The following is a 27,012-nucleotide window of genomic DNA, read 5'->3' on the forward strand; positions in this document are numbered from 1 at the left end:
TGTGAACTCTGCGCTGTTCCTGGGAGACCAAGGAACTAGCACCCAGTGGATAGAGGACCTGACTCTGGATGGATGCATTTGGTTTGGGCTAGAGGGAATTAATATGGTTTTATTGGGGTCTAGATGAAATATACTTTACCTACTTTGCTGTTGCTTCATGTTTGCCAGGCAGTTTTGTATCATCGACAATGAAGATGATACGAAGTTCATTGGGAATGTGTGCCTCCTTTTGTAAATTGCTAAATTGATGGTTCTTATTATACTCATCTATTTCTTGTGGGTTTGGTTAGTATACCATTCCTCCAGGACCTGCTAAGTCTAGAAAGATAGTAAAACTGAGTTTCTAGATCCACAAAGTGAAAATAAGCAAAAAGATTACACCACCCAGGCTTGTCTCCCTCCAACAATTTTTTTTTAATGCAATTGTTGTCTAGGATAATGTCCCAGTAGGAAAATGCACAACTTTATATATGTTACTGTGAATTGCTTTACTGATCTGGGAAAATCTATAATATCCTCAATAGTAACTTTAGTACATAACTGAATTAACTACATCCTCTGAATTTCTCTCTTCTCTCTTAATTTTCCCCAAATCTTTTTCTTTTAAAGATGTTTATTTTAAGTTTAATATTTTAACATGTGAGAAACCTTTAGCCCTTTTTTAGGTAGGCAGTATTTAATTTGGAAAATATAAAATAATAATTTCATCATACAAATGATCTTAGGGAAACAGATATGACCAATGAGGCCAAAAGAGCATCAGATAATGAGAGATTGAGGGCAGAGTTTTTTCCCACCAGTTTTAATGGATAATTTAAACTTTTAAATATAATTTAATGGATAATTTAAAATTTTATATTAATTTCATCAAAATATTGTATAATACAATGTAACTTAAGGAAATAAAGTGGAATTCTGGAGCTCACTTTGTCCCTGCTGTGATTCCCACCCTCCCTCTTCTTCCTGAGAGATATAATCCAAATTCTGGCCTTGATATGTCTTTTTCTGCCCATGTTTTTATGCTGGATACTGAGATATCTATAAATAATATCTACATTGTGTTTTCAACATTTTTTTCTTGTTTTATTGATTAGTAACTGAAGGTACTGCTTTTCCTGAGATTAAATGAGATCCACAAACACTCTTCAGTCTTCCAAATAGGACTTTACAGTAAATTTGATTCCTGCTGATAGATAGTGTTTTTGGTATTAGGGAAAGCAAGTTTCCAGTCCTCTAGAATTTAGGTGAAGAAATACAGGAAAATTAAAAAAAAAAATGAACATGAAAATCATTAAAGTTAGGAGATAGGAGAGAAATAAGCAGGCTGATGAGGGAGCATATCCTAAGGACTTGTCTTCCAATAGCCCAACTGGTGAGGAGGAGATGGCCAAGCCAAGACCTGGGAATTAGCAATCCTGGTAAAGGAGACAGCAGATACCAAAGTCCTGAAGAATGAATAAATGTGAGAATTTCAACAAACATAAAGCATCTCCAAACTCTCTCTGTGAAGTACATTCCATTTTATCATTTATTTTCAGGTGAGGCACAGGAAGGTACAATAACTTGCCCTGGCTAGAAAGCAGTAAAGCTTAGACGCAAGCCTAGATAATCTGTTTCCAGAAACTTGTTCTCAACACACGTACAGCTAATTGGCTGAACAAGCAAGACAATTAATGAAGGTGTGCTAGGAAAGGTAGCAAGAGGCCTTGGTTTCCTGTGAAAGGTAATTGCATTTGTTCACTTGTTTGTTTTGTCAAGTAGCAATGGGACCACATTGAAGAGTTGTGAGCAGTTGAGTGATAACTGATTTATAGTTGAGAAGGATAATTCCTGCTGCTGGGAAAGAATGGGTTATCAGCAAATGATTGGAGGAGGTTACGAGCAAAAGCCATGAGAAGACTTTCATGGAATTCTAGGCAAAAGATGATGATGGCTCAGATCAGGCCACACTGTGGATAGGAGATTCAGGATGTATTTTAAATATAATCAATAAAACTTTCTGATGGATTTGATGTGGCAAGTGAAAAAAATGGTAAATATAGAATGACTCTATATTTTTTGCTTCAGTAATGGGTGAATGGAGGTACTATAAGAAAGATGAAGAATACTGGATACAGGATGGGTTTGACAGGGCCTAAGGTTATAGAACAGAAATTCTGTCTTAGAACTATTTTAAGCCGGAAGTTAGATTAACATATCTCTATCTTGGAGAGTTTAATTCTGGAAAATCAATTTAGGTTTGCTGAAACATGAACTATTTAGAGAGTCAAACTAATCCACACTTCCTATCTGGAATAATTTTGCCCTTAGGGACTCTCTGGCAGTCACATCTGGATCAGTACCCTTTCTGATGGAAATTTGTATATCACAAAGTTTTACAACCCACTTTTGCAGAAGGGATCTCATTTCTTATGGCCTCTTCTGTGCATATGCAACGCATTTAGTAACAGTGTTTACTAGGACTGTGGTTTTTTCATAACAGTTTTTGGAGATAAGTTAAATGGCATTAAACACTACATAACTGGCGGGAAGCAAATCCTGCACCTGCGCCGCCATGTTTATCTGCTACCCTTCTTCTCAAGCGTGCAATGTCACCTTGATGGGCCGAATAGATTCCTAGTGATTGTATGAGGAGAATCTGAGTAAAATTGGGATATCTCTATACACTGACTACTTAAGCAGACTAAATCTGGATTAAACCTGGTAATATTATTATTTCTTTTCCCTTGGTTTCCTAAGAGTAAGCACTATTAGAGACCTCTATCTTTCCTTATCAATTAAACAAGTTCACCCCTCAGTAACTCGAATCATTTCTGTCTTGGAATATTTCAATTTTCAATTTTCCCCGACTTCAGAGGTTTTCAAAATGTCGTTTGCAGACCACCTTTGTGAGAATGTATTGGGACACTATTTAAACAGCATAAAAACCTGGGATCCAACTGGAAACTTATCAGTGCTAACAGGCATTGTTAGCCTAAATGAACTAAAATACTGAAAGCATACAAAAGGTAAGATGACACTTCTAAGATCACTTATCTCCGAGTTGAAGGTGAAAGTTTTATTCACAGCTTCCTCTTTCCATCTCTCCTTGATTATGCTCCTGCTATGCTTCCACAGGTTGCTACAATGACGAGAGGTAGAAGCTCATTTTACTACTGCCATGAGTTTATTTTCCCGCTTAAAAGCTTTAGGAAAAAAATTCCTTTTAGCTAGATGTGTCCTATAGACTGCTTCCATTATTGGCAGGTATCGTATCACTGTTTTTTTCTCTCTCAGGGCACTCTCTTCATCTTTATATAACTCTAGAACCATGCTGTGCCACTCATAGGGACCAAGAAAGGGGATTCCTGGTACAGTAAGAATTCAATTCAACAAAGTCCAGATTTGACAGCTGTCTAGAGTAGTCTAAGGTTTGAATCTGCTAGGATGCTCACCCCAGATAAAACTTTCTTCATTTATATAGCTAGAAGACACGGTTGGCCCGCTGTGTGAAACTTCTCAAAGAATTTTCAGGAATTCCCTTTAATGTTTTTATTATTTGAGGTGCTTTCTTGTTTTCTCTTTTCTTAAAATATCCTCAAACCCAAAATGACCTCATTAATTTAAATGACTTCAGGAACATTTCTATGGATAAATTCCGGTTGTATGATCCCAAACCAGCTTTTTCTAATGAACTTTTAGACCTGTATTTCCCATTGTGAATTAGTTATCTTTTTTTGGCTGACCCACAGGCTCCTCCAAGTCCATCTACCTAAAACTGAGTTCATCTTCTTCCCCCATATTTGTTCTTCATCCTGTCTAGCCTATGTCAGTAAATGAAAACAATGTTTATCCAGTTTCCAAAGTCAGAAAACTAGGCATAATTCTTGAACCATCTGTCTTCTTCCTTTCCCATATCTGGTTGACCACTGAATCCCATCAAATTTATCCTCTAAATATCTCATGAATTTCTCCACTTATCTTCATCCCCAGTACCATTTGCCTTATATTGGATCAGCTTTGATCAGTATGTCAGCCTCTCAATATGGTCCTCCCCCCCAATCTTCTCTTCCTTTCACTAATTCTCCATACAAAAGTCAGAAGTCTTTCCAAAATACTTTAAAACCCTTTAATGGTTTTATATTTCTCTTAGGATAGATGTCTAACTTCCTAAAATATCCTAAAAATTTCTTATTTATGTAGCCTCAGGTTAACTCTCCAGGCTAATCTATTTCCATTCCATACTCATGCTTTTCTGTTCAATTCTGTGAGTATACCCGGTCAGCAATGTGGTTTCACAGAGGAGCTCTCTCCATCTCAGACTCTATCTTCCTTCTCCAGACTTGGACTTTAATCCCAACCTAGAATATTCTGTCTTTCCCATCTCCTTACAGAGAAATCTGTATTTCTTTTCTGTGGTATCCATGATAGCCTGTATTATTTCCATTAGAATCCTTGAAACAGTCTATTATAATTAGCTGCCTTTAAAACTACATTCCACTAGTGATTCAGCTCCTTGGGCATAGGTGCCATTCCTATTTATTTATTTATTTATCACTGTTGAATCTCTAGTACCTTACACAATGCCTAGGTTAATGTATATGTGCTGAATAATGAATAATGGGGTAATGTGAACTGATAGGTGTTGTTTGCCCAGTTTACTGAATTGAGATAAGTTCTAAGCCTCTGAGGACCCAGTAAGAATGGAACAATGAGGACGGATTAGCCATGTCTGCTGTAGTCAAGAAGTGACATACAGCATACTGTTACCATACCACAGCTCTTACGAAGGGTTCCCTCCAGCTCCTTAAGGAGAATAAATTAGGAATTAATATTGGAATCTTTCATAAGTGTTGTATATAATTTTTTATATTAAGTTAAAAATATTTTAAATATGTTTTGTCCTGATAAAGCATGTGAGTTCAGTCTTTTGCAACATGTCACTGTTATTCTTCCTAAAGTTCTCATTTAAAGAAAACCTTTCTAGATGTGGAGATTAGATAGAACGTACAGAAGATAGCCCAGTGCCCCAAGTAAGCAAATTCAGAAACAAAATATCTTCCACAATGTTGTCCTAACATAGGTTGTTTCTCATTATAAACAGACTAGTTTAATGATTCTGTTCATCAATGCTGTAATAACATCAAAATGGCTTCCCATTATTTATTTTCCTCACTATCAGGAGGGATCTAGAAATAGTCATTTCCTTATAGCATAGTTTGCCTTTGGAGTATTTATGTGTGTTTTGGATGACTTTGTGTTGGAAGTAAAGGCTGTTCAAATTTACAGTTTTCAAAAATGTGTGGCTTCTACAAAATCTGGAGATTACAAAATAAAAACTGAGAAAGTAGGGGCCAGTAAAACATGTATATGGGTCTCTTAATGAAGAAATAGTGCCTGAAATAACACACTCCAAAATACTGGATCTTTAATGCAAGTTAAATAATGTAAAAATGTTGACTATTATTGACCCTTTCTTAATTTGGTGATAAGAAAATGCATTTAGTTTTATCTTCAGAGTATCCTCAGAAGACAATTTTTTTCCTTCTTATTTTGATAATACAAGAGATGCATGACTTTAAAAGTTCAAACAGAATTTGAGAGCATCAAGCACCTTTGTTCATGGCCAAAAAAGTTCTGAGCTGAGTAAAGCTTGTGCTCCTATTTCATACATCTTGTCTAGTCAACATCTACTGAAAGCATAGAACTCTACTTTGTACTAGGATCTGAGCACTGGAAGACATGCATTTTAGAACTGCTACTTTAGAATACATCAGGAAAATTAAGGTACCCTAAAAATTCATACAACACACATAACTAGGAGTTTAAGTTTCAGTAAGACATCAAATCATTTGCTTGTTTTAGGTGATACTATGATGTGGTCCAGGTTCAATTGTTAGATTGTCTGCAAATGACTGCCAGACCTTTACCGAAAACCTAAGCTTCCTAAAAATAAAATTTACTATATATTTTTCAAATGAGAGTAATGCATTAATCATAGTCATGTCATTCAAATGGCTGATTGTCCACTTTACCAGTATTAAATCTGGGTAGATTTATTGTGCTAGGGGGTTTGAAATCTATAATTTCACAGCTCTTCTCTGGAAAATTTTCACGGAGACTCATCTTTTTATTACAAATTTAATTCAATATTCACTTTAATATTCATTTTATTTTAGTTGAAATCAGGGGATAAATTATTTCATTAGCCAAAAGCATTTGAAAAAAGATATAATTTAGGTTCTGAAAATGGAATTAATTTATGTTAAAAGAGTATTTTTATAAAATTTTTAGGGGTTCTGATGTTTATTTTCTGTTTGCTTTCCTGTACCTATTCTTTTGCCTCATCCACTCTGCTCTGTGCCTCAGAGGCTGACCTCTACAGACTGCGTCACGTAGGGTCTCCACCACCTCCTAGCATTCTCTTAAATTAGGCCAACGCAAGGCACTGCAAGAAATAGAAGGACAGGGAGAGAAAGAGATGAGGTTTATCCTCCACGATGGTGTCTGCTCTCCTCTGCTTGACCAAGGTTTGGTGGGGCAGCCCTTTTCCCATTGTGTGGCTGCTTCATTCTAGAGTAGTGGAACATAGTCCGTAGTACTAGATACATACTCCATAGTAGGGCCTTCTGCTTCTGCCCTCAGGGCGCAATTTTAAAGGCTTCCTGCTGTCACTAGGCTCTAGCTGCTTTACCATTCCTATGTGAAATAGCCCCTTCATTGAGCTGTCTTGAATTACATCTGAGAGTCTACCATCTGGTCAATGCTGGCAACCTGGCCCATACAGGTAGGATTCATTAATTAGTTATAAATTTGATCTTTCTAGCCTCTCAAGAAACTCATGTTGAATTTTCAAAATAATAGGGCAATTCATTGTTTCCTATCTGCTGCGAAAATGCTTATTTGCTAAAGAATCAGTGGTTCTTTGGAGAGATATTTTCTACTTTTTTATGAAAAGCCTGTGTTCTTTTCTTCAATTACCCTAAATCTACAAGAACATAATTTCAACAAGGAAGTAGTTTGGACTACATAAAAACAAGCCAACTGTTTACTTCATTAGAAAATATAGTACAGTCAGTTCAATGAGGAATCCAATAACCAAGTACTAGAAGTAGAATATACTTCTTGGGGCTTCACAGAAGCATATTTAGAACGAACAATTCTAAGTTATAATTTTACACAGCAGTTAATAAGCATCACTAATTTACTCATTCTTTTAATAGCTAGGTGCTAGGCAATGTGCAGAGAGCTAGATAAACAGTGGTGAACAAAATAGGCGGAGTCCCTGTCCTCAAGTTCACAGGTGGCACGGAAGCCTTAAAGCATCTTGGCTGTGAACACTTCACTCCCTTTGTGGAAGTGGGAGTATGAGTAATGCTCTGGAGGAAAAAAAAGACAGAAAAAGACAGAAAACCCAGTTTGTTTTCTTGGTCTACCAGTAAGCAGACACATCACACTTGTTAGGAGGATGGGATCTTTCTCTATTGAAAGTGCTAAGTAGGATGACAGTGGCTAAAAAATTCCATATACGGTCAATTCCCTGGAGAATGCACATAACTTAGACAACTCTCTGGGATATTGTATTCCTCTGCTCAGGCTGCCATAACAAAACACCATTAACAGGGTGGCTTAAACTACAGAAATGTATTTTCTCACCATTCTGGGGGCTGAGAGTCCAAGATCAGGGTACCAGCATGGTCAGGTTCTGGTAAGAGTTCCCTGAGGATGGTGCCTTCTGTGTCCTCACATAGCAGAGAGAAAGAGAGCCAGCTCTCTGGTATGCCTACTTAAAAGGCACTAATCCCGTCATGAGGAGCCCACACTTATGAGTTCATCTAAACCTAATTAACTCCCAAAGACTCCATCTCTAAACACTGTCACACTCGGGGCTAGGGCTTCAACATATGAATTTTGAGGGGACACAATTCAGTTCACAGCTGATATAAAATGGAGATAGTGTATAATTTAAATGCTCCCTATTCTGTAAGTTAATCATGAGGACTCACCTAGAGATATCACTGATTATTCTGGGACATGTCTGATTTGTGAAGAAGGACCTGGAAGAAGTTTTTGATTGCCCCAGAACTCTGTCCTTTGCCAGAGCATCTGGATTGCCTGTATCCTTAAAGCTGGATATAATCTTTGATCCATGGATCCAATTTGGCAATCTGATCCTGTATCTAATGAGGATGCAGGGCATAGATAAGCACACAGACTGTTACAAATTTTGATAAAGGCTGTAAAGGAAAAGTGTGGGATGTCTTAAGAGACTATAAAGAGAGGAGCATATCTAGATTTTTGTGTCACCTATGGTTTCTCTGAGGACGTGACTTTAGGGTTAACACCTGAATCTTAGGTTCAGATTAGCAAAGAGGGTTTGCTGAGTGTGGAGATGGGGGGTGGGAATTTATAAATGCCTTTTAATTATTCTTTGTATGGTTAATTGTTATCCATTTTCTTCCATTTCAATGTTAACCTAGCATTTGATAAAATATCAAGAGCTCATCATAACTTATGATTAAGTCATTAAAAGTATTATTCATCCTCCATCTTAGCTCAAAGGTCCTCTCTTCTGTGCATCTTGTCTGTATGCCCCAGGAGGCTAGGAGGTAAATATTTCCACATTTTCATGTGTCTCTCCATTCTGCTCTGCTCCTCACCTGCCCTTCCACGTACCTCTGTTACAGCATTGATCACACTGATCATCCTTGCCCAGCTATGAGACCCTTGATGTCAGCTGCAATCTTTTCTTTATCTTTGTATGTTTTTCCTATCTTTCATTTGTCCTCATGTTTTTAATTTATATTTGTATACCACTGTATATCTGGCATGTAAGTGACACTCCACAAATGTCTTCCAGATAAATGAATGAACCTTAGGTTGTAAGTGAAAGCATTTGAAAACATTTATATTCATTAGTATGCAGTGAGTTAGGATTATTAGTATATATCCTGGAAACCATTAAGTGCAAGTAAATGATTGTTGAAAAATTTAGTCTTTGACTCCAGAGAGGTCTATAGGGCTATTCTCTACTCCCTTAAATTTGGTAATAGCAGTTCATATAACACTGGTAGAGGAGAGAGAGAGAGTGCAGTTGAGATCGTGTGTGTGTGTGTGTGTGTGTGTGTGTGTGTGTGTAGTTGAGACTGAGGATTCTAAGTAGTTCTCTTTATTATGGACTTTACGTAAGTAAAAGTAAATAAAATGAGTGAGGGAAAGATAAACCAAGCAGCTTAGAAATCAAAAGGATCTAATAAAAGAATATAGTAATCATATTTATTAAAACTATGTATCTATATATCTATTAAGCACTGTGGGAAACATAGTTTCATTATAGGTAAGGCCAGAAGTAAAGTACAAAATAGTCTCCATAAACTCATGTACTGAATCATTTTCATGAGAGTCAACAACAATGCATTGATTTAAAACTGGAGGCACACATGTTATTCAATCTTGAGTGCAGTAGGGCAAAGATTGGACCCATCGTCTGTGACTTTGGAGAGTTCAGCCAGAGTGAGAGAACAGAGATGGGGTGACTAGATGAGCTCAACTGGGCTCTTACTATTCTGAATCTATTCTGAAATAAGTTGCAAAAATATACAAGTTTTTTCTGTACATATAACATCTTGAGAAGCTTGAAAGAAAAATACGGGCTATTTGCAATGTGAATCCACACTTTCCATGTTCTCTCTAATTAAATTTTTGAAGCAGATAATAATAAGAAGGTCAAAGGCATACTGATGTGGGTGGAGCCAATGTGGACTCACCTCAGCCTAGTCAGCTTTTGAGTGGTTAGTGTTTATTGTCTTTTCCGGTTTAGGGCAAGTCCAGAGTGAAGTGCAGGAATGATGCATTGAGAGCTATAAATTTGGGAGTTATTGTTACAGATCTTCTCTAATACCTATACAAATCTTCTTCAAATTTATCCTTTCCAAAGTCATTGTCCATAAAAAGAAATTGGAAGGAATTACTGATGAGCAATAGAAAATTTTGGCAGCCTATCTGCAATTTTCCCTAAAGTGATGGAGAGAGATGGATGTTGAAATCTCCATTTATTCTTGAATTCTGCATTTCTACATCCTGTACAGAATTTATTTTTTGAAGCTTTTGATTCCTTTTCCTTTCTTTTCTCATTGACAAAGAAGCTGGGCAGGCCAACCTTTTCTCATTAGTCTGTCTGCTTTAACTTGGCACTTGTATCCCTGGCTTCCCAATGTAGGTCTAATGTCATGGCCTAGGTCCCAGTTAAATCCCGCCATTCTACCTCTGAGCCAAGGGTAAAGGAGAAGTTGAAATAAATATATGCATGCTTGTGGGTAGCAATATACTCTAAAGGCTTATTACTAGTTATGCTAATACAATTTTAAAATTATTAGAGATGTGGATAATTTGGACATTTGATAATACTTTATTTTATCAAATCTAAGATGGTTATAAAATAGGCCATCACTTGATAAACCATTAAGGAAGGATAAAATGCTCTCAACTCAATTCTTGACTCTAAGATGTACCTCTTTTTCAGGGATGTTATAATGTAGAAAACATACATCTGACATTTTGAGAAAAGATGTAGTTAGATCAGATACTTTTTTTTTCTTCCCATACTTAAAAGTGCACTGAACACAATGACAGGTCAGAGGCTCAGTGATTTCCCTTTTTATAAATCTGGTAAATCTCTGTTATTAGCATTAAGGCTCCTTAAGCCTTTGTATGACATGTTCAGTAGTTTCTATACCAAAGGAATTCTTAGCCTAAAGAACCTCTAGTAATATCCTTTTGCTGTTTTAATTCTGGAAGATTATCAAATGACTGACTTGTTATTAATATCTTATTACATAGTATTGTAAAAAAACCTCAAATAATAAAAAAGTAACATATCTATTTACACTTAATGTATCCCCAACTGCACAATTCCTGAAGACAATAAAAGGAAAAATGTGTGTGTGTGTGTATGTACATTAGGATTTATAATGTACCTTTAGTTTTAATTTATAAAATATTATAGGTTTCTACCAAATATTCCTATCATTTGTTTCCTTCAGGTATACTGTGATTGAAAGGGACTTTTGAAGGATATCTTGAGATCTTAGTCAGTATTTATACATTTTTTTCCAGAGAAGAAGTCCAAGCAACTAAATAACATAAGAAACCTTATAGTATAACTCAAAGGTTGGGAGCTTCCTGTATTTTTTGGGTGAGGGGAAGCTTCCCGTATTTTTAGGAACGTAATTAATATGTTCAGCACACATTAAATGTACATAATATGGTCAATAGGTTTATCTGTAATTTCTCAAATATCTTAAATCTTATAGTGATAACAATTTTTTTAAAAATCCCTTATTGTCAACCACAGATAAAATTATCTAGCTCTTCAAAATATGCCAGTAAAGAATAACTTTTAAGGAATAACTTGATTACATAATAATTTTCCATAACAATTTCCAAGGGCAATCTTAATCGTAATACACATACTCTAAGCAAAATTAGGGCTAATAAGTCATTATATGAAGTGAATATAATTGTATACTAATAAAGTGGAAAAGTAGTAAATGTTCTAAATTATTTCTAAATATTATAATGAACGGATATTTCACTCAAGGCTGGCTTTAGAAATAAGGCCACTTAAATTATGATTTGGAGTGTGGACTGCATACCTTCTTTTCCTTTTTTTTTTAAGATGTATTTATTTATTTATTTATTTGACAGAGAGAGACAGCGAGAGAGGGAACACAAGCAGGGAGAATGGAGAGGGAGAAGCAGACTCCCCGCTGAGCAGGGATCCCAGGACCCTGGGATCATGACCCGAGCTGAAGGCAGACGCTTAACGACTGAGCCACCCAGGCACCCCTAGACTACATACCTTCTTATTTAAAAGTCTCTTCCCTCTTTTTTTGTGTGTGTGCTCATCAAATCCTCAACTAGCCTCAAAAGTGTTAATAATATGATAAAGTAAATAAAGGCTGCAATTTGACCTCAAGAAAACTGAATTCAGCTGCCATTTTTGCCTTGGGAAAGGCCTGGTTTTGTTCTCCTCAAACCAGATTATTAGAATACTTCTCTCAAAGGATTGCTAGGAGGAGCACATGAGGAAACGTTTGTTAAGAGCCTATTTTAAGCTGTGACGTATCATGTTCAGCAACTAGCAAGTTGTAAGGGATTAGGGCAGCTGATGATAACCAAACTACTTAAGAATGATCCAGATGGACAAAGATAGATGATAGTATCCGGTCATGATCTGGCTGCTGCTGACCGTTGGTGTATTTGGAATCTAAAAGACCTGTGGGACAGGAGTCCCAAAGCCCTTTGTGTCTAAATGGGCTTATATGATTGAATCAGAACTGTTTTAAGTCATAGTAAAGAATGTAATTCCTAAATGTTGTTGAAGATCAGATTTAGGTTTCATATTTGTATGCTTAAAATAGTAAATTGAAATTAATGCTAATTTAATCTTAGCACATAAGTTGAAAGTAAATTTTGTAAATATCTTAATAAATTATAAATATGTAGATCAGACATATGTAATTTATGCTGATCCTCATTGATACACATGAGTCACAATTTGACAATTTCTGTTTGGTACAACTTCCCTAAAAAGCACCACCTCTTTTTAATTATTTCAATGGGTTTACCAGAATAGAACTTAAAAGGCAAAATAGGCAGGCTGTTTATATTAGATATCTCAGTATCTATGAAATTACATTTTGTGGAGCTATTATTGACATTGGTATGAATGATTCCTGTAGCACAGAATCACGACAATTTGTTAGCAATGCTTTCTGGCCTGAAGGACATTTTTCACATTACCTACATTCTTTGTCCTGGAGTCTTTTCAAAGCTTTTGCTGTTGATTAAATTCTAGGCCAGGCAATTGCTAACATCTCTAAAATGTAATATTTTTGAAATAGCTTTGAAAATGCTATTTCATTCACATGTTCTGGAAGAGTTTCTTTTCCTATATAAAACCATATGTTCAGCTTCTATCATATATTCCCAATTCAAAAAACCTTCTGTCTTATGATGCATCACATCAATCAACAAGGTGTTTATTTGGAAGACATTTGGTTGTGAGCTATAACATTCCTTCCAGATACAAATTAAATGAAACCCCAGCATATAGTTCTCCATCATTCATCATTTGAGGTGGTTGGACAAGACAGGCTTTAATGACTTGAAAAGCTCTTCCAAGGGCAAGTGCAGTTCCAGACATTTTGGTGTGAAAAATACTATGGTTACACTGAACTTGTGCCCAGTTTCTCTCCAGCAAAATATATTTCTGGGACTTTTTGAGAAAACCTTTTGAAAGAACATAATATCTCTGAGCAACTCTCAATTTCTTTAAAATTAAAAAAAAAAAAAGAAAGAAAAAAAAAAACTGTCTCTCTCTCCTCCCTCCCTTCCTCCCTTCCTCTGGCCATTTTTCTGTCTCTCCCACCTCCCTGTTTCCCTCTACCCTTCATTTGAACCTTTTTCAAATGACTGTTACAACCAGAGATTGGCTGAAGACTACACATGGACATAACAGAGAAATGGACAAACATCTGATAAATAGTGATGACTTGATCTATATAGGAGGGTAGATTTTCTAAAGGGAAAATCATTTGATTTTCATTTTCCATGCAAACAAGCCTTCACCTACATTTCCATTAGCCTCAGGAGTATTTCTATTTTACTTTTATTTAACCATTCATACTATTTCTGTACATATTACTAAGAATTAATAGCTTTTAAAAAAAAGAAATGCCCTTAAGACAGAGTGAATCAAATAATGAGAACCATTTTGTGCAGCCAAGTGTATTTTCTTCATTTTTGGAACCCAAAAGTTCTCTCAGTATTGTTATTTAAAAACAAAAATATGGGGGAAGGAGAAGAAAAGATGGCAGAGGAGTAGGGGACCCTATTCCAACTGGTCCCCGGAATTGAGCTGGATATCTACCAGACCACTCTGAGCACCCACGAAATCAGCCTGAGATGTAAGAAGATCTGGATCTCTACAAACAGAATATTGCGGGAGGTTAGTTTCGAGGTACGAAGCAGGGAGCCGTGATTCCGCAGGCAGATATCGGAGGATAAACGGCAGCAGCAGGGTGCCTGGCCGTGGGGATCCTACACCACCTGTGAGCAACAGCCTCGCTCGCTGGGGACGGGCACAGACTCGCAGACCGGTAGCGGCAGGGAAAGGACTTTAGGGCAGCCCCGGGGGCGGAAACCCGGAGCTGCGGGGTTGCACCTGCGAACTGCAGCCCCCGGTCAGAAACCTGGAGTGGCGGGGTCACGTGCGCTCGAACTGGGAGCGGCTGGCAGTTTTAGAAGCACAAAGGGCAGAGACGTGCCCGACCTGGAGGCAGGACTGGGAGTGCTGCGGAGGGGCGCAGTTTATAGCAGCAGGAACAGAGACGGAGACGGTGTGCCCTGGAGAGCTCACTGAAGAACAGACTGCGATCTCTCTGCTCTGAGGCAGAGGGTTGGAAACGGTCTCTTCTGCTCTGACTCGCAGAAGAGATGCGGAAAGCCACCAGGGAAAGCCGCCAGAGAACAAAAGCCCCCAAAACTGATTCCCACTGAGCCCATCCCCTGCCACTGGGGGCAGGGCAACTCTGCCCAAACAGGGTTGCCCGAGTAACAGCACGGCAGGCCCCTCCCCCAGAAGACAAGCTGGGAAAACAATAGGCCAGCAACCCTAAGGTCTCTAGAAAACAGGTGCATCTGGCTTGGGTTCTGGTCAATAATTTGGACTCTACAAATTCCCTCAACCACCCATCAACAGAATGACTAGGAGGAGGAACCCCCAAAATAGAAAAGACTCAGAGATTATGACTTATGCTGCAGATTTACAAATGCATACAGATATAACCAAGATGTCGGAGATGGAATTCAGGCTAGCAATTGTGAAGACAATATCTAGAATGGAGAAATCAATTAATGGCAACATAGAGTCTCTAAGGGCAGAAATGAAAGCTGAATTGGCAGAACTTAAAAATGCTATCAATGAGATCCAATCCAAGCTTGATAATCTAAAAGCTAGGGTAAGTGAGGTAGAAGAATGAATAAGTGACCTGGAAGACAATATAATAGATAAAAAGGGAAAAGAGGAGGCCAGGGAAAAACAACTCAGAATCCATGAAAATAGAATCAGAGAAATAAGTGACACCATGAAGTGTTCCAATGTCAGAATAATTGGAATCCCGGAGGGAGTGGAGAGAGAGAGAGGACTAGAAGATGTATTTGAGCAAATTGTAGCTGAGAACTTCCCTAATCTGGGGAGTGAAACAAACATTCGTGTCATAGAGGCAGAGAGGGCCCCTCCCAAGATCAAGGAAAACAGGCCAACATCCCGGCATGTAATAGTAAAACTCGCAAATCTTAGAATCAAGGAAACCATCTTAAGGGCAGTTGGGGGAAGAGATTCCTTACATACAGAGGGAGGAACATCAGAATAACATTAGACCTATCCACAGAGACCTGGCAAGCCAGAAGGGCCTGGCAAGACATATTCAGGGTACTAAATGAGAAGAACATGCAGCCAAGAATACTTTATCCGGCAAGGCTGTCATTTAGAATGGATGGAGAGATGCAGAGCTTCCGAGACCGGCAGAAACTGAAAGAATATGTGACCACTAAGCTGGCCCTGCAAGAAATATTAAGGGGGGTTCTATAAAAGGAGAAAGACCCCAAGAGTGATCTACAACAGAAATTTACAGGGACAATCTATAAAAACAACGTCTTCACAGGCAACATGATGACAATTAATTCATACCTTTCAATAATCACTCTCAACGTGAATGGCCTAAATGCTCCCATAAAATGGCACAGGGTTGCAGATTGGATAAAGACAGGACCCATCCATAAGCTGTCTACAAGAGACTCATTTTGAACCTAAAGATACATACAGACTGAAAGTGAAGGGATGGAGATCCATCTTCCATGCCAGCAGACCTCAAAAGAAAACTGGGGTAGCAATTCTTATATTAGACAAATTAGATTTTAAATTAAAGTCTGTAGTTAGAGACACAGAAGGACACTATATCATTCTTAAAGGGTCTATCCAAAAAGAAGACCTAACAATTGTAAATATCTATGCTCCCAACATGGGAGCAGCCATCTGCATAAGCCAACTGTTAACCAAAATGAAGATTCATATTGATAACAATACGTTAATTGTAGGAGACCTCAATACTCCACTCTCAGCAATAGACAGATCATCTAAGCAGAAAATCAACAAAGAAACAAGAGCTTTGAATGACACACTGGACCAGATGGACCTCACAGATATATACAGAACATTCCACCCTAAAACAACAGAATACTCATTCTTCTCGAGCGCACATGGAACTTTCTCCAGAATAGACCACATACTGGGTCACAAATCAGGTCTCAACTGATACCAAAAGATTGAGATTATTTCCTGCATATTCTCAGACCACAATGCTTTAAAACTGGAACTCAATCATAAGAAAAAATTGGGCAGAAATTCAAACACTTGGAAGCTAAAGGCCACTCTGCTCAAGAATGTTTGGGCCAACCAGGAAATCAAAGAAGAACTTAAACAATTCATGGAAATCAATGAGAATGAAAACACATCAGTCCAAAACCTATGGGATACTACAAAGGCGGTCCTAAGGGGGAAATACATAGCCATCCAAGCCTCACTAAAAAAAATAGAAAAATCCCCAAATCACCAACTAACTCTACACCTTAAAGAACTAGAGAAAAAGCAACAAACGATGCCTAAGCCACGCATTAGAAGAGAAATAATTAAAATTAGAGCAGAGATCAATGAATTAGAAACCAGAAACACAGTAGATCAGATCAACAAAACTAGAAGTTGGTTCTTTGAAAGAATTAATAAGATCGATAAACCACTGTTCAGACTAATCCAAAAGAAAAGAGAAAGGACCCAAATTAATAAAATTATGAATGAAAGGGGAGAGATCACGACTAACATCAAGGAAATAGAAACAATTATTAGAAATTATTATCAACAACTATATGCCAATAAACTGAGCAATCTGGATGAAATGGATGCCTTTCTGGAAACCTATAAGCTGCCAAGACTGAAACAGGAAGAAATTGACAACCTGAATAGGCCAATAACCAGTAACGAGATTGAAGCAGTGATCAAAAACCTCCCAAAAAACAAGTCCAGGGCCTGATGGATTCCCTGGGGAATTCTACCAAACACTCAAAGAAGAAATAATACCTATTCTACTGAAGCTGTTTCAAAAATTAGAAACAGAAGGAGAACTTCCAAACTCATTCTATGAGGCCAGCATTACCTTAATCCCCAAACCAGGCAAAGACCCCATCAAAAAGGAGAATTTCAGGCCGATATCCCTGATGAATATGGATTCCAAAATCCTCAAGAAAATCCTAGCTAATAGGCTCCAACAATACATTAAAAGGATCATCCACCAAGACCAAGTGGCTTTTTCCCCGGGATGCTAGGGTCGTTCAACATTTGCAAATCAATCAATGTGATAGGACACATTAATAAGAGGAGGGAGAAGAACCATGTGGTCCTCTCAATTGATGCAGAAAAAGCATTTGACAAAATACAACATCCTTTCCTGATTAAAACTCTCCAGAGCATAGGGATAGAGGGGACATTCCTCAAGTTCATAAAATCCATCTATGAAAAACCCACAGCGAATATCATCCTCAATGGGGAAAAGCTGAGATCCCTTCCCTTAAGATCAGGAACATGTCAAGGGTGCCCACTCTTGCCACTATTGTTCAACATAGTACTAGAAGTCCTAGCAACAGCAATCAGACAACAAAAAGAAATAAAAGGTATTCAAATTGGCAAAGAAGACGTCAAACTCTCTCTTTTGAGACGACATGATACTTTATGTGGAAAACCCAAAAGGCTCCACCCCCAAATTACTAGAACTCATCCAGCAATTCAGTAATGTGGCAGGATACAAAATCAATGCACAGAAATCAGTTGCTTTCTTATACACTAACAACGCAACTGTAGAAAGAGAAATTAGAGAAACGATTCCATTTACAATAGCACCAAAAACCATAAGATACCTCAGAATAAACCTAACCAAAGAGGTAAAGGATCTATACTCTAGGAACTACAGAACACTCATGAAAGAAATCGAAGAAGACACAAAAAGATGGAAAAATATTCCATGCTCATGGATCAGAAGAATAAACATTGTTAAAATGTCTATGCTATCCAGAGCAATGTATACCTTCAACGCCATGCCGATCAAAATTCCAATGACATTTTTCAAAGTGCTGGAACAAACAATCCTAAAATTTGTATGGAATCAGAAAAGACCCCGAATCGCCAAGGAGATGTTGAAAAAGAAAAACAAAGCTGGGGGTATCATGTTGCCTGATTTCTAGCTATATTACAAAGCTGTGATCACCAAGACAGCATGGTACTGGCACAAAAACAGACATATAGAGCAATGGAACAGAATAGAGAACCCAGATATGGACCCTCAACTCTATGGTCAAATAATCTTTGACAAAGCAGGAAAAAACATGCAATGGAAAAAAGACAGCCTCTTCAATAAATGGTGCTGGGAAAATTGGACAGCCACATGCAGAAGAATGAAACTCGACCATTCTCTAACACCATACACAAAGATAAACTCAAAGTGGATGAAAGACCTCAATGTAAGACAGGAATCCATCAAAATCCTAGAGGAGAACATAGGCAGTAACCTCTTTGACATCGGCCACAGCAACTTCTTTCAAGATACATCTCCAAAAGCTAGTGAAACAAAAGCAAAAATGAACTTTTGGGACTTCATCAAGATAAAAAGCTTCTGCACAGCAAAGGAAACAGTCAACAAAACAAAGAGGCAACCCACAGAATGGGAGAAGATATTTGCAAATGACACTACAGATAAAGGGCTGGTATCCAAGATCTATAAAGAACTTCTCAAACTCAACACCCAAAAACCAAATAATCAAGTCAAAAAATGGGCAGATGATATGAAAAGACACGTCTCTGAAGAAGACATAGAAATGGCTAATAGACACATGAAAAAATGTTCATCATCATTAGCCATCAGGGAAATTCAAATCAAAACCACATTGAGATACCACCTTACAGCAGTTAGAATGGTAAAAATGGACAGGGAAAGAAACAACAAATGTTGGAGAGGTTGTGGAGAAAGGGGAACCCTCTTACACTGTTGGTGGGAATGCAAGTTGGTACAGCCACTTTGGAAAACAGTGTGGAGGTTCCTCAAAAAGTTAAAAATAGAGCTACCCTATGACCCAGCAATTGCACTCCTGGGTATTTATCCCAAAGACACAGATGTAGTGAGAAGAAGGGCCATATCACATGCACCCCAATGTTCATAGCAGCAATGTCTGCAATAGCCAAACTGTGGAAAGAGCCGAGATGCCCTTCAACAGTTGAATGGATAAAGAAGATGTGGTCCACATATACAATGGAATATTACTCAGCCATAAGAAAGGATGAATACCCAGCTTTTACATCAACATGGATGGGACTGGAGGAGATTATGCTAAGTGAAATAAGTCCAGCAGAGAAAGTCAATTATCATATGGTTTCACTTATTTGTGGAACATAAGGAATAGCATGGAGGACATTAGGAGAAGGTAGGGAAAAATGAGGGGCGGGGGGAACTGGAGGGAGAGATGAACCATGAGAGACTATGGACTCTGAGAAACAAACAGAGTTTTAGAGGGGAAGCGGGGGGGATTGGTTAGCCCGGTGATGGGTATTAAGGAGGGCACGTACTGCATGGAGTAGTGGGTGTTATACGAGAAACAATGGATCGTGGATCACCACATCAAAAACTAATGATGTATTGTGTGGTGACTAACGTAACATAATAAAATTAAAATATGTTTAATCAGCATATGAAATATAAGACACAATGAAACTTCATAATGAAGTGAACGTGTAAATGTAATCACTTAGCATCATAAAACTGATTAACAGCAGAGAGGATGAGTTTTTTCACCTTTGGTAGTTCTGATTCTGTTTTAATTTTCTTTCTCATAATTACAGTAAAGAATATTCTCAAAAGTTAATTCCTTTTAGTTTAAGGGCATCTATCATATTTGCATTTTTTATGTGTGTTACTCTAGAAGCAAATGCAAAGATGTCACTGTGCCAATATCCTTAGCAGCTGAGAATCATAAAGTAGAGACTTGCCTTCTCATTGTTGGTAGAGTTTATCATCCAACTCTTCTCATTTGGAAGAGTATACTATACTGAAAATAAGTCAGGTTGATTAAATCTTAATGCATAGGTGTCTTTTATGTAAAAAGGATAATTCAGTAGGAAAATACAATTCTATTTTATTTTTAGTTATAAACTGGAGTTATATTTACTTACCACAAGATTTATTAAAACTTGTAAATTTTTAAAATGGTAAACATATGGATTGTTTGTAGGAAACTTATTTAATTCATTTCCTCCTCCCTTCACCCTTCCTTCCCCCCTTCCGTCCTTTATCTCTCACTCTCTTTCTTCCTTACTTTTTCTCAAACATTAAGTGCCCACACTGAGCAAAGCAAAGGGATAAGAAGTACATTTATCAGTGTTTCACTGGAATTCTTTTCTGCCAGAATGATGCCTTCCCTACCACAGATTTTACCCTTGTCAGATTTTTTAATTTGCCCATTTGATTAGGAAAGTGAGAAGAGCTGAGGTTCAGCACTTGAATTTTGGAGCTTTTAAGTCTGTAGAGATGCAGTCAACATCTACCGCTGACGTTCTGCCTCCTGCAGATGGAGGTGACAACTGCAGACTATATCCCTTGCAGAAGGCTCCTTAAAAACACTCCTCTTGTGCCTACACAGTCATTCTCTTAAATGTTTCTTACTAATGTGTTTTAATTGCAGTAGCAGTGAGGTGTAAGAAAAATCATTGAGTAAGTGTCAGGGGTCCTTTACTAATCAGTTGTGTGTGAACCTTGGACACAGCTCATTAATCATAGTGTTGCATTTCTCTCTTCCGCGGCATAGAGATAGTGCCATCAGCTAGAGCCATCTCACACTGCCATTGCCAGGATCTACTGAGATAATGAATATGAAAAAGCTCTGAACAGAACAGGGTACTGTAGAAAGACAAGGACTTATTATTTTAACACAAAATGTAGATGATGTTTTCCCAAACCCTTAAGAAGATTTTCGGTTTACTCTCCTAGAACAAAAGAATATGGTATTGACATCATTTCTAGATTCCAAAAATACAGACATAAATGTACCGTGTCGTCACTGCACATAATACATGCAACACTTCTAAGACAAACTCCAATAGAACAATTGAGATAAGAAAATGAAGAATATGCTGCAGCATTATGAATGAATAAATCAGATTTGAAATCTAATGACCATTATTTATTTCCTCAGCCCTCCATGCACATATTGAGAATGTGTTATTTATTATTTTTAAACTTGGGAAAGTTTCCCAGGAATGACAAATATTGTGAGCAATTTAATAGACTATCTACGTTAAACTGCGCTCCTTAGATTTTAAAGTCATAATCCTGAGGCTCATGAAGGTTTAAGTGTTACACATAAGTCACCTAACTCAGGAGGAGTGGAGTTCAAATAATAATGTCTTCTGATTCTCAGTCTAGGTTTCCTTTTCACTATCTACTACATGGAACGAGAACTGTTTAGGGCATTTATGCATCTTTTTTTTTTTTAATAATTTATTTATTTATTCATGAGAGTCAGAGAGAGAGAGAGAGAGAGAGACGTAGAGGCAGAGGGAGAAGCAGGCTCCCCGCCTAGCAGGGAGCCCGATGCGGGACTCGATCCCAGGTCCCCGGGATCATGACCTGAGCCGAAGGCAGTCGCTTAACCAACTGAGCCACCCAGGCGCCCCATTTTTTTTTTTTTAAATACATTTATGCATCTGATCGATAATATCGACTTGCATGATCTCTTCTTTGCCACCATTTTGTTTGACACAAAGTGGCTATTCAAGCTACTCTGGGACCCTCTTCTCTCTATGTGGCAGTTTTGATAGTGAATGCAAAAACCTTAGTTCATGTATCCCATTTATTCTAGATTTCCCTTATACACAGACTCCACATAAGGTAGGTTTCATAATTTTTCCATATGAAAGACACATGCATCATTGGATGAACCTGAAAAGCTGACAAATGACAGGAAGATCAAGCAGGCTGCTTTTTTTTACTTTATGAAATTTTTCATGTTTTATTATCTATCTACTCAGATAAAATTAGGTGGGACACATTTTTAATGCTTCCAATAAATAAGAAAAATGTGCCTGCAGCATGAAAAATCCTGTGACTGCCTTGTGTTATTTGCAACAGATGAATCTAATTTGTATTCAGACATCAGTGCTGTAACTAACTAGAGAAATAAAATGGATGTCTATGACCTCTCTTCAATTATTTAGTAAGAATGAAGTGTCAAGTGGCTAAAAGTTATGATGCTGTGGCTAAATATAGTGTTACACCTATTAGATAGTGTTACACCTATAGTGTTATACCTATTAGATGAAATTCAAGATGGAATATGCACATATACATGCATACATACAATAGACTAATAGCAGTGAAGGTTAAGCAACTTATAATCACCATGACTCTTGGTGATAAATACCAAAGTATTTACACGTTAATTAGTTGTTATTACAAGAAGCTTAAAATCCTTTTTTTTTTCATTAATATGCAGATAGAATGCTATTTTTTAAACAGTTATATATTAGAAAACAAATTATTTGAAGTTTAAGAATTTATCTATTGAACAATAGAGCAGAATTCATTCACCCATAACACAGTCCTTCTAGATCAGGGATATAAGGAGTTTTTAAAAGATCCTAAATGTGTAATAAGATATACTAAAAAAACTAAATGTAGAATGTCATTCTGGGTTAACCTTAAATGCAGGAACCTTTGTTCATGTATTCCATAGACATCCTTAGATTTCCCTTAGGCACAGACTCCACGTAAGGCAAGTTTCATATTTTTGAAACTTGCATATATCAGTAGATATGCTAGTGCTAATTATAACTTGTTTAAAAGTTTATAACTTGTCAAAAAATCAGCACACATTTTATCCTATCACTAACTCAAGACAAAGCATTAGTATTTGAGTGTCATGTAACTATTCAAAGTGTACATTATTGTTCCACATTTTAGAGACTACTGAAATAATAGGGAATACGTGGGATATAATTTTAACACAGGATCCTGCATGCTTTTCTGCAACTGTTATCACCAAACATTTTACTCTGGAGATAATCCCTTCCTTAGGCACCAACACCTAGACATGAGTCGCTGACTATTTTGGTAGAGGTCACAATGAAACAATGGATTCATGACTATGAAGTAAAGAAGCAGTCAGCTTTCAAGTAAGTCAGGAACATTCAGAAGTTTACTTTAGAGTGAATATTCCTGTCCTGTTTTTCCTTCTCTTCAATGTTATGATTATATGATTGGTGGGAACAGGTAAGGAATGATTACATCAGCAGGGATGGCTCCTGATTCAAAACTTACAAGGTTCAAAAGACCAACTGCCATTTTATGCCAGCATGAGGGACCATATGGAAACTGAGTTAGTGGCCAGTTACCACTAGTGGTTTTTGTTTTTGTTTGTTTTTTTGTTTGTTTTTTTCTGGGAGGGATAACTAATTAACAGCTTGCAGCAGACCACTGACTAATGTATAGGAACATTCTTTCTCACCAATTTTTTTGATCAACCCTCATTCAGCAACTCGGGAACCTAGAAACTGGAACCAGAAATGGAGGTGAAGAAGCTGGACACCTACAGGAGTGGTATGAAGGACGTGCTCCTGTGGGTGGCCAAGGAGGGAAATACATATCAGAGAACTCCCATTTGTCCTAGACAATGAAAAGAAGATCCTCTTCTGGTACAAGTATGGGTCAGAAAGAATTTAAACACAACACACTTTTTTTTTTGTTTTTTTAGATCTAAGAAAAGGGAAGGCCAATTTGGGAAAGGCACAAAAGAAGCACACTAGTTTGATCCGATTCTTTCTGCCCACATGTGGATTTTTCCAAAGGGATTAATGACAGATGGTCTCAGTTCAGTGTTGACATGGAATACTTCTCCCACATATGGGTTGCAAGTGATGTAAAAATTTGGAAATACAAACTTTGTTTTAAGAAGCTTAACCATGAGAGACTATGGACTCTGAGAAACAAACTGAGGGTTCTGGAGGGGAGGGGGGTGATGCGTATTAGAGAGGGCACGTATTGAATGGAGCACTGGGTGTTATACGCAAACAATGAATCATGGATCACTACATCAAAAACTAATGATGTAATGTATGGTGATTAACATAACATAATAAAAAAAAGAAAAAAAAAAGCTTATGTTGTCAAACTTATTATGTAAATCTTAATTTCTGAGATGTCCAAACTAAAACAGTTCTTAAGTTACATTTATATTTGAGTAGTGATTAAATCAAAGATACAAAAAATTAAGGAAAGGATATCATATCACTAGCCCTCTCATAAACAAAGAACATTATTCTCAATATTATTTCATATATCTTGGAAATATTTCTATTTTTAATTTACCTCAAAAATAATTACATACACCATTGTCATAACACAATAATGAAAGCACCTAACTGTCTCTTTTAAGAAACCAAAACTCCTTAATTTATTTTTCCTTCTTCAACCTGTATGCAGTGTAAAATCCAGGAAAGATATAAAGGAGACACTAAAGCCCAGGATGATCTGTGGGGCACCTGGGTGGCTCAATCGATTGTTTGACTCTTGATTTCAGACTCTTGATTTTGGCTCAGGTCATAATCTCGGGGTTGTGAGATGGAGCTCTGCATTGGGCTCCAAGCTTAGTGGGGAGTCTGCTTGAGATTCTCTCTTTCCCTCTGCCTTTCGCTCTACCCTCCTCCCCAAGGGACCAGGACAGGCACATGCTTGTCCTACCAAGGGGGGCACATGCTCTCTTTCTCTCTCTCAAATAAATAAATAAAATCTTAAAAAAAAAAAAATAGGGGCGCCTGGGTGGCTCAGTTGGTTAGGCGACTGCCTTCGGCTCAGGTCATGATCCTGGAGTCCCTGGATCGAGTCCCGCATCGGGCTCCCTGCTCGGCAGGGAGTCTGCTTCTCCCTCTGACCCTCCTGACCCTCCCCCCTCTCATGTGCTCTCTCTCTCAAATAAATAAATAAAATCTTTAAAAAACAAACAAACAAACAAACAAAAAACAAAAAAATAAAGCCCAGGATGATTTGTGATTTATCCAGACTCTGGAATTTGTAAACAGAAATATATCTGAGTTCATCTACTTTTCTCCATCCCCATCATCATCACAGCAAGCCAAGCCAGTATCATCTTTCACTTGGACTAAATAATGGATTCATAACTGGTTCCTATTTCTTCACATGCTTATTTCCAATTCACTTTCTACACTGAAGTTAGGGTGATCTTTAAAAAATCCAAATATGTACATATATTCTCGTTTAAAAGTTCAACAATTTCTTATTGCATAAGGTTAAAAAAATGTTCAACATGAGTAAAAGTTGTGACTCATCTAGCCACGCCTGCCTCTCCAAAGTCATTTCTCACCACCCTCCTACAACGTTCTAGTAACTCTAGATTTCTTTTAATAGGCCAACCCTTTGCCCGCCTGAGGGATTTTGCTGAGGCCTTTCCTTTGGCTGGTACCGTGTTCCCTTTGCTATAAATGACTTATTATTCACATGCCCCAGATCTCATAGTAAAGCCTTTTCCACATTAAAAAAAAAAAAAAAAAAAAAAAAAAGCTTCTCTGAGCCTTCAGTCTAAAATAATCACTCATACTGTTTCAAGGCAATATCTACTTTTCTTACTCCAATTAGATGATAATTTGTAGTTATATACTTATTACTGTGTAATTTCTCTATCACCCTACCCTACTTCACGACTTTCTAGTTGCTTTGCATTGAATATCCTGTGCTTAGCAAGCGCATAGCTAGTAGCAAACCACTAAATAATAAACATTTGTGAAAGAGTGAATAAATGATTGAAGAGATGGATAGATGGATGAACGGGTAGCACACAAGTCTAATCTCCAAGAGGTGGAAGTGCTTAACCGTCAAGTGTATAGGGTCGATTGTTGGCTGGGTTTAAATCCCAGCTTCATTACTTATTTTCTCTGTGAGATTGGACAAGTTAATAAACTTTCTCAGCCTTTTTTAAAAATTTTATGGTTTTGGTCATATTAGAAGAGTAAAATTGAAATGATTCGTAGAATAAGAAAGTTAGCAAAGATGGAAAAAGTGGAGAACTGCCGTTGTTAAGAAGTTATTGAAAGTTGGTGAAAGGTCAAGAACACAGGTGTTTGGACACTTAGATTAGAAAGAAGCAAAAAGACTGCCTGAAAGGAGGAGCGTGCATATCGTATGGGTATTGAAAGAAGGAAGAACAGATGATAAAGATGGAGGAGAAAAGGAGTGTAGAAGTTCATGACTAAAGCATTTCTTTTCCCATTGGAGCAAATATTTATTTTGTAATGAAAATATCCACATAATGTCTGTGCCTTAATTTTAAGCAAAATGTTTTCAGTGAAATTATCTATCTAGTCTTTTTTGTTACCTTTGTATAACAGTATTTGTTCTCAGTTACTACTAGGGAAGAAAACAAAAACAATTCACAGCGCTCACCATTGCAAGACTGTTGAATCACAGATCTATACCAGAAACAAATAATGCAATATATGTTAAGGAGAAAAAAAAAAGAAGATAGCAGGAGCGGAAGAATGAAGGGGGGGAAATCGGAGGGGGAAACGAACCATGAGAGACGATGGACTCTGAAAAACTTACATTAAAATGATATTAAAGTTGCATATATTTAAAATAGATGTTTGCCTGTGTCATACTATAGCAAGGGTTCTTTTATTTTCCACATCATCAAAAATAATGACTTTTGACATTATAGAAGTAGATAACCTAAATATAATTTTGTTTGGCTGCCTGCAACATCTCAGTCCATATATTCTAACATATATTTTGTAACACATAATCTAGTATCTTCAATAATAACATATTTTCTTAATAATTGATGTAACACATAATAGTTACTTTCAGT

At 37.3% G+C, this 27,012-nt stretch overlaps 1 protein-coding gene and 1 pseudogene across 1 annotated transcript in view; both read right to left on the bottom strand.

Annotated features, from left to right (window-relative positions):
- Window positions 1-27,012, bottom strand: part of KHDRBS2 (KH RNA binding domain containing, signal transduction associated 2) — a 567,314-nt gene that overhangs the window by 120,204 nt on the left and 420,098 nt on the right. The gene's annotated exons all lie outside the window — the stretch shown is intronic.
- The window catches only part of LOC123837103 (actin-related protein 2/3 complex subunit 2-like), a 97,439-nt pseudogene that overhangs the window by 70,092 nt on the left and 335 nt on the right, over window positions 1-27,012 (bottom strand).

This window comes from Mirounga angustirostris, unplaced genomic scaffold (assembly GCF_029215605.1).
Source record: "Mirounga angustirostris isolate CCGP_5_RB_7025 unplaced genomic scaffold, mMirAng1.0.hap1 SCAF_8, whole genome shotgun sequence".
Classification (NCBI taxonomy): domain Eukaryota; kingdom Metazoa; phylum Chordata; class Mammalia; order Carnivora; family Phocidae; genus Mirounga; species Mirounga angustirostris.